The sequence below is a fragment of the Prionailurus viverrinus genome, chromosome C2 (genome assembly GCF_022837055.1).
Source record: "Prionailurus viverrinus isolate Anna chromosome C2, UM_Priviv_1.0, whole genome shotgun sequence".
NCBI lineage: Eukaryota > Metazoa > Chordata > Mammalia > Carnivora > Felidae > Prionailurus > Prionailurus viverrinus.
Window position 1 is genome coordinate 57878011 of NC_062569.1, and position 21440 is coordinate 57899450.

Here is a 21440-nt window from a genome sequence, read left to right on the forward strand (position 1 = left end):
GAGTCGGGGTGGAGGGAAGAGACAGGGAGAGAGAGAATCCCAAGAAGGCTCCACTAACAGTGCAGAGCCTGACCCTATGAAGGGCTTGATCTCACTAACCTGTGAGATCATGACCTGAGCCAAAATCAAGAGTCAGATGCTTAACTAGTTGAGCCACCCAGGCACCCCTATATAGAGCTGTTCTATAAGCAGTTTGAGCGTTCACTGACATATAGGTGGTAATTAAAGACATGATCCTGGATAAAGTCATTCAAGGAGAGATTCTAGTGTGTTAAGAACAGAGAAACAAAAATGAAACCCAAAGAACCACAATACTTAAATGGATAGAGAAAGAAAAGGATATAGAAGTGAATGAGAAATGACGTTCAAAATGATAGAAGGAAAAGCAAGATAGCATTGTTTTATAACGTCATATACTGGAAGAGAGGGATAAATCATGTCAAATTCTGAAACAAAATTACATAGGTTAAATAAAAACATATAAAATTGTCATATAAGGAAAAAATGCAAAGTGCAATGTTAACTTGCAAACATAAAATAATAATTATGTCTCTATAGGCTACAATTCCAGTGTTTTTTTTTTTTCAACGTTTATTTATTTTTGGGACAGAGAGAGACAGAGCATGAACGGGGGAGGGGCAGAGAGAGAGGGAGACACAGAATCAGAAACAGGCTCCAGGCTCTGAGCCATCAGCCCAGAGCCTGATGCGGGGCTCGAACTCACGGACCGCGAGATCGTGACCTGGCTGAAGTCGGACGCTTAACCGACTGCGCCACCCAGGCGCCCCTACAATTCCAGTTTTATAAAAGGTATAGGTAGATGTGTAAAGATAAGGAACTGGAAGGAAGGATCACACCATGTTAATACTGGCTATGTGTGGGTTATTTAGAATTTTGAAATTTAATAAATCGCTCCCCAAATGTCTTAAAAACAGAAACCAAAAACATTCATTGAATTTTCTATTTCAGGAGGCAGAATAGAATAGTAGAGTAGAAAAAGCTTGTAGTGTAGAATCAGACTTGCCTGAGCTCCAATATCAACTCAATATCAATTACAAACCAATATCAATAAATGTGGCATCATCAAAAGCTAATTGGAAAAGCATACTAATTTATGGAATAGTTCCTTTTTCACTAAGTTGAAATTTTACCTTTATCATACTGTAAATCCTGAGATATTCGCAATTTTATTATTTATTTCTCTTTGTTCCATTTCTCTATGATCGCATTCTGAGCAAATAAATTGAAATTAAAGGTGATATGAGCTCAAGAAGACATTAGGATCAATCAATATCTTAATTAGCTCCTCACATTCCATGTATGTTAATGAAAAATGTACTGTGTATCATGATTTCTGCTATGTCCTCTCTCAGCAAGGTCAATATTTGACAAATGAGTGCAGGGGCGCCTGGGTGGCTCAGTCGGTTAAGCGGCCGACTTCGGCTCAGGTCACGATCTCGCACTCTGTGAGTACGAGACCCGCGTCGGGCTCTGTGCTGACAGCTCGGAGCCTGGAGCCTGTTTCAGATTCTGTGCCTCCCTCTCTCTGACCCTTCCCTGTTCATGCTCTGTCTCTCCGTGTCTCAAAAATAAATAAAAAACGTTAAAAAAAAAAAAAAGAAAAGAAAAATGAGTGCAGATGAAACTGAGATCTTAGGACTTCAGAAAATTGTGATTATGTTCAATTCTTGGCCTAAGGAATAAATTTGTGGGCAGAATAGCAGAGCCAACAACAGGAACTCAGAAAGAAATGAAAGCCATAGCCAGTTAGCACAATAGGCATAATTGGAAAAAAATTATTATGTATAAGTGAGTCCAATAAGGACAAAAAGAAAAGAATGCCAGTTGGTTAGATCTTTGAAATCTACTTCCACAACCAAGCCTTTTCTTTTATCTATTCCTCTCTTTCTCCCTTCTTGCCTTTTTTTTTTCTTTCCCTTTTTAAAAAAACCTTTCTGCCAATCATTTATCAAGTTTCCATCATATTTTGTGTCCATCAACTTTTAAACCACTTCTCTGGGGTCATACCAGAGGAGTCTGTTAAAAATATGCCTATTCCCTCATGGCCATACATACACAGGGCCACACATTTTTCTGGGTAAATGGTCAAAAAATTATGAACTTGACCAGTCCTCATCTATGAGTTACTGAGGTTGCATATGTGCCACTTAGGCCACTGGGCCAGGGATCTAGCTTAGGATTCCCACCACACCATGCTATGAAGGAAAGCAATGTATAAATATTGTCTAACACCTAATCAGGAGCGTTATGGCTTTATACTTCTCAGACGTAGTTTCTTTCAAATTCTGAATCTCAATTTGAAGAGTGACTCTTTGTGAAAAATGAAAAATGTTGTGCCGAAAGAGAGACAAAAACACTTGATCTATTCTATCATTCCTGAAGACGTGGACCTCTTCCTGGCATATACAAGAACAAATATACAAGAAAAATATAAATAGACAATACTGAGCACCCATGGACAGATTGTAGTCCATGGAGGGAGTTAACAGGTTGACAAAATGGCAAGCGGGTAATAAATTTCAAACTCTAGACAGAAATCAGGGACCAAAGAGCATCATCAGGTAGGCAGTATTGTGGCTTCAAATATATAGTAAGCCTAAATTCTTAAATCCTAAATTTACATCAGGAGAGGAATTTATGTTCCCTGTCTTTTTCCTGGCTGCCCTTTGAAAACACCACTCAGCTCTAAAATTTATTTTCTTTATGAAAGAATGCAACTGGCCAATGTGTATTACGATTTGCACGCACTTTTTTCAGGGCGCTAGCTACTACAGAGAATGTCCAACTCAGCTGTTTGCTTTAATATCTATTTTGAAAAAGTCAAAATAGGGGCCCCACCCCGCACCCAGAACCAGCCGGCTGGCTCCAGTCCGGGAACACCCCAGCCCCCTCTTGCTGGCTGCTGCCTTGAGACCTGGGACCTCTGCTAAGGACGCTAAGAGCTGTGAGGTGCGCGTGCCGCCTCCGCGATCTCCCCATCCTGCCTGCTGGTGCCCTGGGGGCTGAGGAGGGCCGGGCTCCTCTCTGCTCTCTGTGCATAAATTCACAGACACGAATGGATAACAACAGAAAGTTGTATGGGAACAGTGGGAATCAGCAGTTTCGCACAGGAAGCTTTGGGACATGTTGTTTACTATAGGCTGCCTGAAGTTGGGACAAAATTGAACAAGTTGAGTTTGGTGCTTTGGAAAGTGTGAAAGCTGCTACTGAATATTCTCCTCCATCAAAAGAAGGAACTGAAATTAATGAAGCTCTTGCAGAAAATCCAGGACTTGTCAACAAATCCTGTTATGACGATGGTTGACTGATCAAGATAGCACTCAGTAATCCTTCAGAACTAGATAAATTAACGAGTGAAGAAGCATATGAGAAATACATAAAATCCATTGAGGAATGAAATTGGAGCCCTTAAATAAACGTGTGTGAAACAACTTAAAATAAATAAGTAAAATTTCAAAATGAAGATACTGACTTATTTGATTCATTCCGACTCTGCTCATGAAATTTTTAATTTATTTAATTTTAATTTAAAAATTAAAGAACGAGTACTCTTTTGTTGTTTTCTGATGGAAAATGTGATTTCATTTCATAGTGTTATAGACTTGTAGCATTATATAAAGTATACAAAGTATATTGGAAAATAACTTTAGAAATTCAGAAAAAGGTAAATGATATATTTCTTTCTCTTCATCATTTAGAAGAGATGTTGATTGCAAATAGACAATCTTTAACTGTTCCTATATGGTTAAGTTTCTATAATCTATTCTAGAACCTTGAATCCAGCTAAATGTATACAGGTACTTATCAAGTTAGGCCACCCATTTAATTGCAGGAATTATTTTTGTTCCTGCAATCAGTGTGCACTTGAAATCAGCTAGAAGAGCTAAATATAACTTGACTACCCTCAGTCTTTTAAGTTCCTCATTTTGGGCTTTCTTAGGTATAGCATAGAATCAAAAAATGACATCTTCTCTAACAAGACAAATTTACACTAATATAATTTTTAAACGTTCGTACTTCAAACACTAATATTCTTTACCATTTTGAAGCACAAATCCATCACTTCTTGGGCTATGCTTCCCCTTCCATGTAATTGCTTATACAATCAAAGTATTTTATTTTAATGATATAGACAAAGGCAAGTACTTGAATCAAAAGCAAAGTAATACCTACCACTTGAATGCCAACAAGGGAAAGACTTTGCATTTATTATCTCATTCACACAAGAGCCATGAAAGGTAGTGCAATTATTCTAACTCTTTGGGTGACCAGTGATATGAGAAAAGCTAATTATACCCAAGGTCACAGAAATGGAATGAGTAATTCTGGGTTTGAATGTTAGGTTTATCTAGTTCTGAAGCTATAGTTAAAAAAGTGAAAAATAGTTGTTATGTTTGTTTTATTTTATTTAGATATAATAAGGTTTAATTGTGGAGAATATTGGTGGAATATTTATATGCAATAAATATATTGAAGAACTTTAGAAAGAGGTTCACAAATTAGCACTTTCAAAACCGACTCCCTACATTTGTGCTCACAGCTCTCAGTTGAGTAATTACAAATAGATAACTAACTGGTTAGACTTCCTGATATTAGGGACTCTTGCTATACTTACTGGAGGATAAAATCATAACAGAGTGCAGTACTTTTCTGCCATGTGTCTGTGACAGAATCTTCCTGTACTCATTAATAATAATAGAAGAAATTGGATTATTTATTTCTGACAGAAGATTGTCTTGATACATTTCATCATATAACTTTAGTTAGATTGAGTTTGATTCTTCAATTTTGGGGAAGAGTTTACTAATTTATCAAGAAAGGATATAAACATGTATTACATGACAACTAGGTGGATCCAATATTAAAGACTCTACAAATATCATTTATGTGCAAATGAATACGTGATGACTTCCCCTGGACTTCTACTTGGATTTTAAAGTATGATGCATACTTTAAAAGTAATATCTTATCGGAACACCTGGGTGGCTCAGTCAGTTGGGCATCTGACTTCAGCTCAGGTCTGATCTGGCCCTTGATGAGTTTGAACCTTCAGTTGGGCTCTGTACTGACAGCTTGGAGCTCAGAGCCTGGAGCCTGCTTCGGATTCTGTGTGTGTGTGTGTGTGTGTGTGTGTGTGTGTGTGTGTGTTTCAAATTTTTATCTAAATTCCAGTTAGTTAACATACAGTGTAATATTTGTTTCAGGAGAAGAATTTAGTAATTCATCACTTACATACAACACCCAGTGCTCATCCCAAGTGCCCTCGATAATACCCATCCCCCATTTAACCCATCCCCCCACCCACTCCTCTCCAGCAACCCTCAGTTTGTTTTCTTTACTTAGAGTCTGTTTTATGGTTTGCTTCTCTCAATGAACTTTCCAAAAGAAACATTTAAAATACTATGTTAATAGAGTCAATTCATTTTACACTAAGTATTGTATAAGATACCCACTTTTCACAAGAAAAAAATATAAACTTCTCTTAACAATGTTATTCTTTCACAAAAAGGAAACCTAGAATTTATTCCTAAAATTCTGTACAATGATTAACTTAGTGAGGATGTGATTTTGATCTTCAACTGTCCCAAAGCAATTGATAGTATTTTAAAAGTATGGGTACAAAAAATTGAAAAGTCAAAAACAAAGTAAGAGATAAAATGTGTATATAACACATGTAGAAATGGGAAAGGCTAACAGAACATACATGTAACTAAACAATTTATAAAAATGTTGTATAAACTTAAAGTTGGTTAATAATGTGTATTTAATTTAAAAACCTATTTAATACACTATTTTCAATGTTTATTTATTTGTTTTGAGAGGGCACTAGCAGGGGAGAGGCAGAGACAAAGGGAGAGAGAGAGAGAGAATCCCAAACTGACTCCATCTGTCAGTACAGAGCCCAACATGGAGCTTGATTCCACAAACTGTGACATCATGACCTGAGCCTAAACTGAGTCAGACACTTAACTGACTGAGCCATCCAGGCACCCCTTAAAAAACTATTTTTAAATGAAAATCCTTGGGTGCAACTTTTCTGTAATCTCTAGATAATTCTTTTTTACTATTTCAATGAATCACAGTACATATTGAATTAATTCAGGTTTGTAAAATTTAACAAGTTTTTTAATCATGCTCTGGTTTAATAGGTGCCCAACTAGCATAAATCTTTGTCTTTTAATTAAATTTACTTCATCTCTTAAGGATATTAAAATGTGCAGTTATTTACAACATATTAATCATTAAATAATTTAACAAATATATGTTGATAATATTATAGGACACCAAAATCAATAATCATAGACAAATGGGCTCAGGTATTTCCTCACAGCACATTTTTACCTAATAAAGGAAAATGACCATATAAATGTCATCATTTTTTCCTACACAGTAGATTTTCCACATATGATGCATTTCTATAAAAATTTCATTGTTGGCTCTCCACTGCAGATCAGGCCTGAGGGTAGAAGAAGTGATCAAAAGCTTCACTTATTCATAGTGATAGGAATGATGGGACCTCAGAAACAATAGAGGTCATGTGGAGAGTCTTAGCCACCAGAAGTTCAGAAGCCACCATGACTATAATGGCTAAAAAGGCTACAGGGATAGTCAAAGGATAATGACCTTCAGAGATATGTGAAGATACCTAATAGTATATAGTGTCCTTGGGGGCAAAACCAGACACTCAATGAAAGTATGACATAATATCTATAATCAAAGAAGGCATTAAGGGAGAAGCAGGAGATGAGGGGCTGGCCTCAATGAAAAGACATGATTACTTCTTCCATTTCCAAATACAAGTCACTTTTCAGTTCCGGAAGCTATTGATTATAGAGGTGGCTGTGTGTCCAATATAAAGACCCTGTGATACCACATCAAGTATGTACTATGATTCTTTCCACAGTCGCTTCCCAAAAGACCTTCTCACTATTAACTGTGGGGGTAAGGTTATCTGGATATTTGAGCACCACTGGATACAATGTCTGAGTTGACTTTGATCACTGTAGGTGTAGGGCATATGAACCCTCTGTTGGTGTGAGTGTATACATGACTAGGTATAAATGGAGTGATGATTAAATTTCAACTTATAGTAAGTCCATTGGATCTGCAGACCCATGTATCTGTCCTCAAGTGTGTAATTGGGACTGACATACTTGGAAGTTGGAATAACCTTCACATCAGGCCCTTGCTCTCTGGGATAAGTAGAATCATAATGGGGAGGACCAAATAAAATCCTTGAGACTTCCTCTCCCTGATGAGAAGAGGAAATCACAAACAATATTTTATCTCAAAATGGGAGAAAGACAGCAATTAGTACTCCCCTTAAAGATCTAAGGTTTTTAAAGATTGTATTGCCTATGATATATTCGATTCACTGATCTGACACTTGCAAAAACTGAATGGATCCTAGAGAATGGCTAAAACTATTGCTAGCTCATCAAAGTGGCTGCCCTGATCACACTGTAATGGATTTTACTGTTACTGGAAGGTACAATAAGAACTTAGGTGTGTGATGTGTGATCACTGATATAGTGAATGTGTTTAATTCCCTTCTAATAGGAAAGCTTGACTAAAAATAGTTTGCATTCATATGGATATTATTAATTGGCAGTTTTTCCCTATAGCTATGGATAACTCTTCTCTGTCAAAATATGATTCAAAGATATCTTGACTTTCTGCATATTCTATAGAACATTAAATTGAGCCACTATGTTGGTGACTTCATGGAGATTGGGCATAATGAGTAAGCTTCCTTATTAAGTCTTTTCTTTGTTTTTTCTAGAAGGCCCAACAATTTCTCCTCTCCTGCTAAGCTATGTTCACTAACTTAGCAGGAGTTAATTTGGGTAGCAGGAGTAATTTGGGTCTCAAATAACCCAAATCACATGAGGGAGTCTTTCATAGAAGGACCACCTTTTTTCCAATTTCACAGAATTAAAATAATAACTTTATGTGAAAGAAAAACATGATAGAATAATTGTAATGTTGCATTTTTAAACTAAGGAGCATCATTCTAACTAAAATGAAGCTCATGATATATTAATGTTTTTATAAGGTATGAAATTTTGGAATCAAAACTTTTACAATTGTTCTCAGTAAGTCTGCAGAAGCTCTTGACATGTTTAACTATCATCTTTCAAGCACTTTTAAAAATGAATGTAGGGGCATCTGGGTGGCTCAGTCGGTTAAGCGTCCCACCACTTCGCTCAGGTCATGATCTTGCAGTTCGTGAGTTCGAGCCCCGCATCCGGCTCTGTGCTGACAGCTCGGAGCCTGGAGCCTGCTTCCGATTCTGTGTCTCCCTCTCTCTCTTCCCCTCCCCTGCTCACGCTCTGTCTCTCTCTGTCTCAAAAATAAGTGAACACACACACACACACACACACACGCACACAAATGAATGTAATGTGTTCTTTTTATTTTTTTTTTCAACGTTTATTTATTTTTGGGACAGAGAGAGACAGAGCATGAACGGGGGAGGGGCAGAGAGAGAGGGAGACACAGAATCGGAAGCAGGCTCCAGGCTCCGAGCTGTCAGCACAGAGCCTGACGCGGGGCTCGAACTCACGGACCGCGAGATCGTGACCTGGCTGAAGTCGGACGCTTAACCGACTGCGCCACCCAGGCGCCCCTAATGTGTTCTTTTTAAACCAAGATCGTGATCTGGCTTATAATTACATGTGATGATATATCACAATTGTATATGTTATGTATTTAAGATAATATTAGTGAATATTTATTGAGAAATATATCCTCTGTGTATCATTTATAGGGTCTATGTATGTGTGTATCACTATAATATTATAGTGTATGATATCATGCATAGAGTGTTCTCCTGATCTCTGTATTAAACTCTGGTGTATTGGGGCGCCTGGGTGGCGCAGTCGGTTGAGCGTCCGACTTCAGCCAGGTCACGATCTCGCGGCCCGTGAGTTCGAGCCCCGCGTCAGGCTCTGGGCTGATGGCTCAGAGCCTGGAGTCTGTTTCCGATTCTGTGTCTCCCTCTCTCTCTGCCCCTCCCCCGTTCATGCTCTGTCTCTCTCTGTCCCAAAAATAAATAAATGTTGAAAAAAAAATTAAAAAAAAAAATAAACTCTGGTGTATTACTGGACAAAAGTCAAGCATACTTTGTCTTTTCATATAGAGTTATATAGGTTATACTCTCACACTAAAATTTACAGTTTGTTAATATTATAAAAATTACATTTGCATTTTTGTCTTTTAAATGAACATTTTTATTTTTGATTTTTCAATACTTTTATTTCACTAATTATAAGACAGGTGCTTATCTAAGTGATTTACCATATCAACTCATTCCATTCTCATAAATTCCTATGAAGTATATACTATTCATTATCTCCAGTCACTGTATGAAATAACTGAGGCACACAGAGGTTAAGTAACTTTCCCATTGTTACACTGCCTGTGTGTAGCAGTGAGCTGGGATTGAATCCAAAAAGTCTAATTCTACAATTTGTCATCTGGCAAAACATTTTTATATGTCTACCTGTTCTCAATTCCAAGTTCTTACTAAAGTTACCAAATAGTAAAAAAAAAAAAAAAAGATTACATATTTTAAAAAGTCAGAAAGAGAGTCATCACTTTAATAATTTTTAAATGTCTGTAGAAGATGCAAGGTTGATGTGATTGAGAGAGAAAATATTAACTGTAAATAGAACATAGGATATAATTGTATTTTGTTTCATGAGAAGACAGAAGAGACTTCACATACTTTTTAGTAAATGTTAATAGCAGAAATGAAATATGAGAAGAAAAATAAATACATTAAATTTTTTTGAGTACAGTGATACACACTATTACATTAATTTCAGGTGTACAACATAGTGATTCAACTTCTGTGTACATTATGTCATGCTCCCCACAAGTGTAGCTATCATCTGCCACCATACAGCGCTAAAACTAAATAAGTTTAATTGAAGTGATAAGATACTCAACAGCTAGAGCAGTTGAGGTTGACCCCCGCCTTCAATACATAATTGACTTTCTGCTATGACTTTCATCCTCCCCTCTTCACCACCCTTATATAAAGCCTAAGAACGACCTGTGAGCCAAAGTATGTGATTTACCATCAAGGACCTTCTAGTAATTATACTGTAGTCTTAGTAAAGGGCAGAGCAGTCTGAGGGACTGAAACATTCTACCCTTAGAATTAAGCTCTCCTGACTTGGTGTTTTGTGAACATTCCCAGTTTGCTAATCTCATCCTCACTAAACCACCGTGTAGAAAATGCTACCCATCAAAACACCCTAACAATATTTCCTAGGACCCTTGGAATATGTTTGCCTTCAGACGTCTGTTGAGATGTAACCTTAGGCAACCTGTAATTAGGGTTTTTAGGCTGATTAAACACTCCTCCTGCATATTGGATTTAATCGTACCAGGAACAGATGGTTTTAAGGTGAAGGAATTGGGCATTTCATTTCTTGTAGTGGTTGTACAGATTTCAAGAATAAAAAAGCAACGCTAGTTGTAAAAATTCTTGTCACATATTTATAATATTCATATACTTCAAGGAAAAACAGATTCTATAGGGAAAAATGTTACACAAAAAGGAACAAAACTGAGACTTCAGTCAGTTAATTATCATTGGATTCTGGGAAGCAATGTGCTGTCATTTCTGTAGGAAAAATAAATCATACTCAACTGAGAATTCTACCCCAACCAAATTTCAAGGATGAAAGCAAAGAAAGGTATCTTGATGCAGACACTCTCTCTCAAGAATTTTACCCACATAAGTATGGCCCATAAGATAAGGGTTGGAGGAGTTAATCCAAGATGGAGTATAAAGATTGGATTGAAGAAATTGAAAAGCATGGAGTGCAATTCATATAAGGAAAATGAAGTCACAAAGAAGTGAAAAGAGGGTTTCTTACACTGAATACTTCGAAGAATCAATATAATGGTGAGTTCAAATTGTCTGAGAAATTATTTTTAAAATACATTTCAATAATACAATTACATAAGCACATATGTTAAAATTGAGTTCTTTAAAAATACTCACTTGGACAAAGCCCAGTATAATTTACATTGCAGTTTTATAGTGTGACCATCATATACCCGACTGTTCTAATATTTCATGGTAAATAATAAAGGATTACGTTTCTATAGTTGATAAATAAAGTTAAAAAGAGCTGATGATGCTTTTCAAGCTATGCAACTTCTAAAATAAAAAAGCGATAATGTAGCTAAGAAATAATCAAATGGTAAAATGGGAAATGGAGTCAGAGAATAGTTTAAGTGAGCTAAATTCCTCAGATGTAAACACAGCCCATCTGTAGTGGAAAATAAACGATAACTCAGAGAATTGAGCTATAAGATTAGAAGAGTGAACACAAACACCACATGGACCCACTCCCCAAGTACAGAATAAAGCCTTAATCCAGAAACTGGAGACATGGACCAAGCTGTTTCCAAGAACTTCAGTGGACTGATATGTCACCCCATTTTCACTCTTGTTGAATGGACATAATTTCAAGTCCTTGCCTAAAAACTGTACACTAGTGTGGGAGAATGTGGAGCAATTGTCTCTTTAATTCACAGATTTTTCAAATCGAGAGGAGCCATAATTTAGGAGTCTGATCTATACCTGGTCATGATGTAGATGACAAGACCCAGGAATTTAAACCTGAGCCTGATGTCATAATGCCCTGAGAGCTTTGAGGATCTTGGGGAAAGTGAGTATATTTTGCATATAAGAAGAGTATAAATAATTTGTGACCAGTGATTGGAGTGTAGCTGAGTAAAAAATGGCCACAATTTCTTTGTCACTTCTCCCATTTAGGCATGGTGTTTGTCCAAATTCATGAAACTGGTCTGGACTTCAGACTGGCTTTGACTACCCAGAAATTCAAAACTCCAAAGATTGAAGTAAGGTTTTTAAGAAATGCAATTTTAGGAAGAAATCAAAGGAATATAAATTTTATTAATAATAATTTAGAACTTGTATTCATATTGAATCCCTATATCTAAAATAACTATCAAAGAATAAATTAAAAACAAACAAAAACCAAATGAAGGGACGCCTGGATGGCTCAGTTGATTGAGCATCTGACTCTTGGTCTTGGATTTTGGTCTCAAGATTGTGAATTCAGGCCTCTCACTGGGCATACAGCCTACCAAAAATAAATAAATAATAATAATAATAATAATAATGGAAAGTACTTATAAAGTATAAAATTTACATAAAATAATTTATTTTTAGGAGATGTTTGTGTTAATTTATTTGAAAATCAAAAAGCTTATGAGAATAAATAATATCAGTTTAAAGAATTCCTTTTTGGAAAATTATTTTATGGAAGGCAAAAATATTAGAAGTTTGTGTTACCAGCTTGTCTAATACTATATGTATTATTTATTTAATCTAGTTGATATTTACTGAACACCAACCATGAGAAAGGTGGGATCCTGCAGAGAAATAGAGTGCTATGGCACTTTATAGGATAGTAGCTATGTTAGGACATATTACACACTAGTACAGTAATCCATAAATATGTATATTATAGAGCTTTGTGTTACATGGGTTTAAAGAGGAGTATTGGGGAATATTTTATGGGAGAAGATCCAGAGTAACACAAAAAAATTGAAGTTGGAGATAGGAAACTGGAGTTTATTTTTACAGTACAAAATGAGAAAAAAAATTGCTTAAAATACTTGAAAGCAGTATGTTCTCTATATTAAGTATAACACAGTGTCTATAAAGATGAGGTTGAAAAGTTGGGGATATGGCATAGAAGACTTAATGCCAGAATGAGGAATTTGTTCTTAATTGATCAGAGATCCTTTCAGAAAACTAATCTGCTAACATTGTTGAACGATGATTGAAATAAAGAAATACAAGAAGTACAAAGGCTTGGTATGGGGTTATTATAATGGTTCACGTGAAAATTTTTTAAAAAATTGAATTTGTGGAATGTTTATGGGAGTGCACTTTATTCAAAGAACATGGGGAATACAAAATGTGTTCAATCTAGAACTGATCAGAAAAATAGTTAAGATTCATAGAAGAAAGAAAAAGTGCTTTTATGCTAATTATAATTTAAATTTATACCTTATGTTACTATTTTAATGTTTCTGGAAAAGACTACATTTGTTTTTATTTCTACCATGAAAAATATTTCACTGTATATTTTATGATCTCCATATTCATTTACTAAGTACCACAATGAGAAAATGTTTTACATGACATATTAGTAATATGCGTCTATGAAGTTTTAAGAGTACTAGTAAAACTTATTTGGATATAGCAATAACCGTTGATGGCTACCTCTGTTGTCTTTCTAAATCAAAGGCGGTTCGACTACTTTGTGTAAAAATGATCTCCATGAATAAGTCTCTTCCTAAATCACTAACTATATTAAAAAATATCTTTCAGTGGACTCATCTATGTGTATTAAATTATATACTTAGATTTGACTTTGGTCTCTCCTCCACTAGTATTTTAACTTAAATAGAAGATATTGTGCAGAACTCTTCCTTTGATTCAACCTGTCAGCTTTACAATTATGAAATGGATCACAAATGCAATCCCACCTCACTTTTTTTTTTTTACTTAGGTATTCATTCACATTCAATTATTCTGTTATCTGTCTCTTTCCAATAACTTTTAGAGAAGTGTTCCATCCTTCAAATTCTTCTCTGGTTAAGAAAAATAAGGCATAATACTATCCTATTGTGCACTTCAAATATATTTCCAGTTCAGTTGTTATATGAATGCATATTCAAAACTTGTATTTTCAAAAAGCACAAAGAACAGTTTTTTGGTAAAATAGCACACTTCACATAACTCTATCCAGCTTAAGGATATTATGTTACAAGTGTAATCTATAGATAAATCTAGTTTTTATATTTCATCTTAGTATTTCAGAAACAGCATAACTTATTTTGCCTGTGCTTCTATTAATATAGGGGGGAGGGGTTGGAGATTATTTGCTTACACAGGTGAGTAAATAATGTCTCTCAAGTTTAAGGGTGGGTGAGGAAGAATGAATTGGAGTTTGCTTTGTAAAATCCTATGGGCCTCCTCCAAACATTCCACCCTAAACCTTTCCACATAGCATTTTTCTCTCTGCCAATTGAAATGTGACATATATAAAAAATGAAATGTTAATAAATAATTTCACAATGTTTACAAATATCAAATCACCACATTGTACACTAAATATATACAATTTTTTTTTGTCAATTATCTCACAATAAGACTGGAGGTGGGGGAAACAAATGAAGTATTAAAGTAACCTTTCCTGATGCTCAGTAAGTGGTAACTAGAGGGATTGGAAGAGTCTGGGGAATAAGAGGGTTATTATGAATCTGTAACTAACTAACCAACATATATTTATTATTTAATTCCATTCTCAAAATCATGGCTTCAGTTTCCTTAGAGTGTTTTTTGTTGCTGTTAATTTTGATTTTATTTTTGATTAGAATAATCCTTGCAACCTAGAGTACATTTCTGAATATATCACTGTGGTTTCTTTTTACAGTTAAGTCATGAATGATACGCTGATCACAAAAACATTCTTTTTTTTAAAATCTTTTATTTATTTTTGAGAGAGAGAGTGTGAGTGAGGGAGGAACAGAGATAGAGGGAGGCACAGAATCGGAAGCAGGCTCCAGGCTCTGACCTGTCAACACAGAGCCCAATGAGAGACACAAACCCACCAGCCATGAGATCATGACCTGAGTTGAAGTCAGACACCTAACCAACTGAGCCACTCAGGCGCCCCACAAAAAAATTCTTAATGATGATGATAAATCACTCTTATGGGTTTTAAGTAAAGAGATTGACAGTAAAATTATGTAAAAGTATTTTCTATAATATAATATTTATGATAACATCCTCTGTATTATGTCAAAGATATGATCAATGTTTTCAGAATAATACTGAACCCCAGATTTTTTTGTGGTTAAAATCAGCTATCATTAATTATTTTTTAGTAGTTGAATGACAATTATTTTCTGGAAGAGATGAGATTTTATTATTAAATTTGCTGCTGAAAAATAAGGCAGGAGTTTTCTCTGGCATTTGAAGGCTTTAGCAATTAGATGAGAATAAACACATATAACATGTGTTTTTGAAAATAATTTTTTAAATAATCTTACTCTGTATTACATTTAAGAGCCTAAACCTTGATAAAAAAAATTATCTAAAAAATACTTATCATGCAAAATTAGCTTTGTCTGTATAACCTTCTATAATCAGATCTTTCTAAACTTGATATTGCACATTTCTGTAAGCTTCTAAACAAGATTTGCTAAAATATATTAACATTTTTTCTGAATAATGGAAAAAAGTAATGAAGCACAATTTGATACCTAAACAAACAATAAGTTGTCTTTTAAAATAAATGGCTAAAACCAGGAGCACACTGTACATGCTGTATGTTAGCCCATTTGACAATAAATTATATATAAAAAAATAAAATAAAATAAAATAAAGGGCTAAATAGTGCCTAACTTTTATAACCAACCCACATACTATTTTTTAAGTTGTTTAAAATATTTATTTATTTTTGAGAAAGAGACAGAGCTCTAGTTGGGGAGGGGCAGAGATGGAGGGAGACATAGAATCCAAAGCAGGCTGCAGGCTCTGAGCTGTGAGCACAGAGCCCCACGCCGGGCTCAAACTCACCAACTGTGAGATCATGACCTGAGCTGAAGTCGAACACTTACCTGACTGAGCCACCCAGGTGCTATTTTAATTTTATGGGCTTTTAGTTTAGACGTAATGAGCATGATTTTTCATATGTTATCAAGACTTAGATAATAGGGGAGGGAGAGAAAGATAAAGATCACCTGATGTTTCCAAAATTGTTTCATCCCTTGCTATTCTCTCTGTTCATTCATGGTTATTACTAAAGACCATAATTAGCATATTTGTTTATTTCATGGCAAACTTCAGTGTATACATATTTCTCTACCTAAGAAAAAAATCTGATGTTGGCTAACCCCATTGTTTCATTATGTTTCATTAGCCATTTTGCACAGATCTACCCCAATTTGTGCCTTAGAACTTTTGCAGAAAAAGATAAATACAATAAAATTTCAATAATAAACTAATTGGGACTATAGCATTCATCCTTCTTTTTATGTAGAATGATACCTAGGGTTGCTCTGCAATTGGAATATAGGTCCTATGCCACCCAGAGTGAAGTGAGTATTTTTGATATAATGATTATCTTTTTTGTCATATTTTTTTTCCTGTTCGAATATCCTCTTTCTTCTTTCTCCTCCTTTCTTCTAACAAGAGCTCTTTTCAGAACTTCCACAGCATATCAGGTGTAGCTACATTGTTAAACTGTGTGCAGTGTCAATTGAGTAATCTAAATTCAAAGCTTTAGCTAATGTCCAATCTCAGAAGAACATTCAGAAATATGCAAACTTGCTTGGAATTAACACAATTAAAAACAACAATGTCTTACTTTTCAGTTATATGACTGATATCCATGTAAGCCTAGTCAACAAACATAGCTTCTGTATTTATTTTCTCCCTAATTGAACATTATTCAAGTCCTCTGCATATGATCAGCTAGAAATCTTTTATATTTGGCATACCACAGTCACATTCAACACTTGAAGTCTAGACTTTTGTTCATTTATTTTGATATGTAAGGAGAGGTGAGTTTTCTTCATAGCTAATCATCACAGTAAAATAAAATAATCTCTGTATTATTCTGAAGGGAAGAACTTGAAGAAGCTTTAGTTTGCAGTCACTTCATGTCAAAGACAATGTCCACTTGTCCTCATTTATCATGAGTTCCTATATTTCTTACCCATTTTTCAATAATCAAGGTTTATGTATAAGTTCAAAATTGCAATGTTGCCTTCATATGCTCACACATGCATATGCTCTTGCTTTGTCTTCTCCCGCAGAACATTTACCTAAGAAAAGGATCTACTTTCCTTCCTTATCAGAAATAAATGTGGAAGAACTGAAATGTACAGACAGTAGAATTTATTGGAAATACAGATATTAAAGACAACTAGACCTGTGTTCTAATTTTGTTGGTTACAACATTATTAGAAATGGTTTAAGTTACTTATGATGCCTTAGTTGCTTTTCCATAAGGGTGATATTAATATCAGTTTCCTATGATTATTGAGAGGAACAAATGACATCTAAAAAATGTCTGGCACAGAGTGAAGGTTCAAGAAATATTAATCTTCTGCCCATATTTTCCTCTCTTAAGATGCAAGTGGAGTGGTCACTATTTTCAAATAATGAGGAAAAAATGTTGTTCCTCAAAACTTTGTCCTCATTACTAAAAAATATATACAAGCTATGCACTTCGTTATTTGACCTGTATATCTAGCTAGGACAGACTTCCCTCAACCACCATTCATTTCTCCTGGATCTTGGTACCTACCAAGGAAATAGAAGTAATCTTTTCCAACAGAACTCAAAGGATGTGGTGCTTTATTCACATACATTACAGAAGAAATCTTACATGGAGTCTAATATCCACACACAGTGATTGGATTATTTTTTGGATGTTTCATCCTTGGACTAGACTTCTTGGTCTCCCTTTCCATTCTCACTAAGGTTCAAATGTCATTCCCTCTTGTGTTGTGGAGCAATCCTTACCCATGCAGTGACACTCTTAAACCCAAATTTGAACAATAAATTATGCTGAAGAAAGAACTAAGAAGGAGGTAAGTCTTGTACTCTGGGGCCATAGAGCTTAACAAAGGGAAGAGAAAAAACAAAATATAAGGGAGGGCGTCCAGGGGCAGTGTCTGATATTTTCAGTTACAGGAAGTGGCCGGTAATCATATTAGAAAACCCAAGGATTAAGGCCCCACGTATGTAGACAATTAAGGAGGCAAGTTGAATTGGTTAGAAAAGCAAGTCCCGAAATTTTAATGTGTGTTAAATATTTAGGCAGGGGTTGGGGAAGGCAATAAAACACAAACCCAAAGACAAGGAAATAGAAAAATTGAGTAAAGTAATTAGTAAGATCATTTGAGGGCAGAAAAAGAGGATGTTGCCTCTCAAATGATCTCATTTATCCACACAAACAGCCTGTGAATTAGAGATTATCATTATTACCATTCTTCAATTAAGACACTGATTCTCAGAAAATTCCATATTCTTGCCTAAGGACCATTGCTAATTAGAGGCCAGATTTAAAATGAAGGCTTTTTAACAGCAAAGGCCAAGTTTTTATTTGTTTGTTTGTTTATGTTTAATGTTTATTGTATATAATAAGAACACTTAATATGAGACCTACCCTCTTAATGGATTTTTAAGTGTACAATACAATATTGTTAACTGTAGGCAAAATTTTGTAAAGTGGATTTCTAGATTTCTACTTTTTCATCTTACATAATTGAAACTTTGGACCTGTTAGCAACTCTCAATTTCCGCATTCTCATTGTCTCTGGCAACCACTGGTTATATTCTCTGCTTCTGTGAGTTTGGCTACTTCAGATATCTCATATAATCAAGACTGTATAGTGTTTGTCCTTCTGTGGCTCGCTTATTTAACTTAGCATAATATCTTTAAGATTCATCTGTGCTGTCATGTATTGAGAGATTTCCTTCCTTTTTAGGGCTGAAACTATTCCATTTTATGTAAATAACACATTTTATTTATCCATTCATTTGTTGATAGCCACTTAGGTTGTTTTCACATCTCATCTATTGTGAATAATTTTGAAATGAACATGGGAGTGCTAATATCCTTGAGATCCTAATTTCAATTCTTTGGATAAATATCAAGAAGTGGGATTGCTGGATCATATAGTAGTTCTATTTTTAATATTTTGAGGAACCTCTATACTGTTTTCATAGTGGCTGTACCATTTTGCATTCCCAACTGTGTAAAGGGGTTTCCCTTTCTCCACATCCTTGTCAATACTTCTTGTATTTTGGTTTTCTTGGTAATAGCCATTCTACCTGGTGTAAGGTGATATCTCATTGTGGTTTGATTTGCATTTCCTTCATGGTAAGTAATGTTGAGCATCTTTCCATATACTTGCTGGCCATTTCTGTGTATTCTTTGGAGGAATGTTATTTATGCCCTTACCCAATTTTTTTGATTGGGTTGTTAGTTTTTTGCTAATAAATTCTAGGAGTTCCATATATATTTTGGAAAGTAACCCCTTATCTGATATATAGCTTACAAATATTTCCTCCCATTCTGTAGGCTCCTTTTCGCTATGTTGTTTTCTTTGCTGTGCAGAAGCTTTTTAGTTTGATGCAGTCCCATTTGTTTTTATTTTTGTTGCCTGTGCTTTGGGTGTTATATCCATAATATCATTTGGAAGTCCAATGTCATAAAAGTTTTTCCCTCTGTTTTCTTTCAAAAGTTTTACAGTTTGGAGTATAATGTTTTTAAGTCTTTTTAAGTCTTTAACTTCTCTTGAATTGATTTTTGTGTGTAGTATAGGATAAGGGACCGATTTCTTTCTTTTGCATGCAAATATCCAATTTTCCCAACACCATTTGTTAAACAACTCTCCTGATTTTGTATTCTTGGCATCTTTATGGAAGATCAGTTGACTGTGTATGTATGGATTTATTTATTTCTCTATTCTGTTCCATTGGTCCATATATCTGTCTTTATGTTATTACCATTTTCTTTTAATTACTGTAGCTTTATAATATATTTTGAAATCAGGAAGCATGATACAGTTGGCTTTGTTCTTACTTCTTAAGATTGTTTTGGTTATTTGTGGCTCTTTGTGATTATATATGAATTTTAGAATGGTCCAAGCTCTCAATAACTAAGTTTCATTTCCTTTAAGAGTCAAATCATGGGATCTGTGTTGCAATAAGTGTAGAATGATTGGGGTAAGCCTCTGATGCTATTGTCCTAAATGTGTTTGGTTGAACTTGCCTATGAATATCTAGTTTGGAAATACAGTCCATAATTTGCTGATAATTTTACAGTGATGTAAACTTTATAAATTCTACCTGTACGTTTTTGCTTATTGTTTTCTTCTTGTGAATATACTCATACCTTTTTCTGCTTTCTGCATAAATGTATGCCATATTACAGAGGCTTAACATTTTCTTTTCTATTTGACAAATATATTTTTGCCAAAATATAGCTGTATCTATCTGATGTCAATGATTTTCAAAAAACTAGAAAAGTAGAAGTATGTACATTGAGATCTCATGGTCATTCATATTATTACCAGTCTCTTCTCTCTCCTTCCTTCCTTTTTTCTTTCCTTCCTCCTGTCTTCTCTTCTTCCTATCATCCGTCATCTGTCATCCCGTCTACCTCCTCCCTCTCCTCACATTTCTTCTTCCTCCTCCTCCTCCTCTTCCTCCTCCTTGTCCTCCCTACCCCCTCCTCCTCCTCCTTCTCCCTTTCCAGCCCCTATCTTTTCATTCTCCTTCTGGATCAAGGAAAAGGAAGGACTCTGTAGTGCTGATCTGTTCTGAAACATTATTTTCCTAAGTGTGTGCCTCCGTGTCTCTAACGTGTTAGTGTATACATACATTTTCTATTTTATAGACCACATCAAATGCCTTCTTGAAAAATTAGAGTAAGTACTTGAAGGAAAGCAATTATTTTCCTTTATCATAAACAAAAGAAAGAGGCCTACAAATAACTTTTTCTTTATTTCCTGGTAGCCTGCCACAGATGAAGTTTACACTAATTAGAAATCATCTGGGAACAGGAGAGCAGATTGAGCCTTCGGCTGGAAGTGCTTCCTGACAGGTGGTTCACCACAAAGCAACATTACAATTACCTAACACACTGTTTGATTTGTGTAAACCTCATTACTACTCACATTATTTAATGAACTATGAGCATTCCTTCACCTCCCTGCAGATTGCAGCGCTCCATTTCCATTTCAATTCGGGAAAGAAGATTGCATGGTTAAAACCCATTTGCTTTTTAAGGCAAATATTGCCTTGAATTCAAAATTCTTAATTTGAATATAAGTTTTAAAACATGTACCTAAAACTAATCAGTGAAACCGGCAGGCTAAATTTTGTTCATAATATTAATAATATTATTAAGCTTTAAGCTTTTGGGTTATATTTCCTCCATGCATAAAAGAGAAAAACTGATTTTTAGCAATGTGTAAGAATGTGCATGTTCTAAGTGTGTTCCCATGGGTAGTGAGGTGGAAAATTGAAGCAATTATCCAGATAATTCAAGCCTCAAACCACAAAATTGCCTCAGTTCTTAAATTTTCTTTGTATGTGTCTGCATGGTCTGAAAGTGCATTTGAATGAAACCAAATATTGTTTTTCTTTTTTTAAAAAAAGTCTAAATTTCTCTATGTCTACCTTAGTCTAACAGTTCATGTTTTAATATCTCATGAATTTTCTGTTTTGAAAATAGAACAAAAGCTAATTTACAGTTTCCCAGAGAAGTGATCCTAATTAAAGGAAACTGATAAAAATAGAAACAACTTTCTATAAGCTGTTTCTAGTTTGT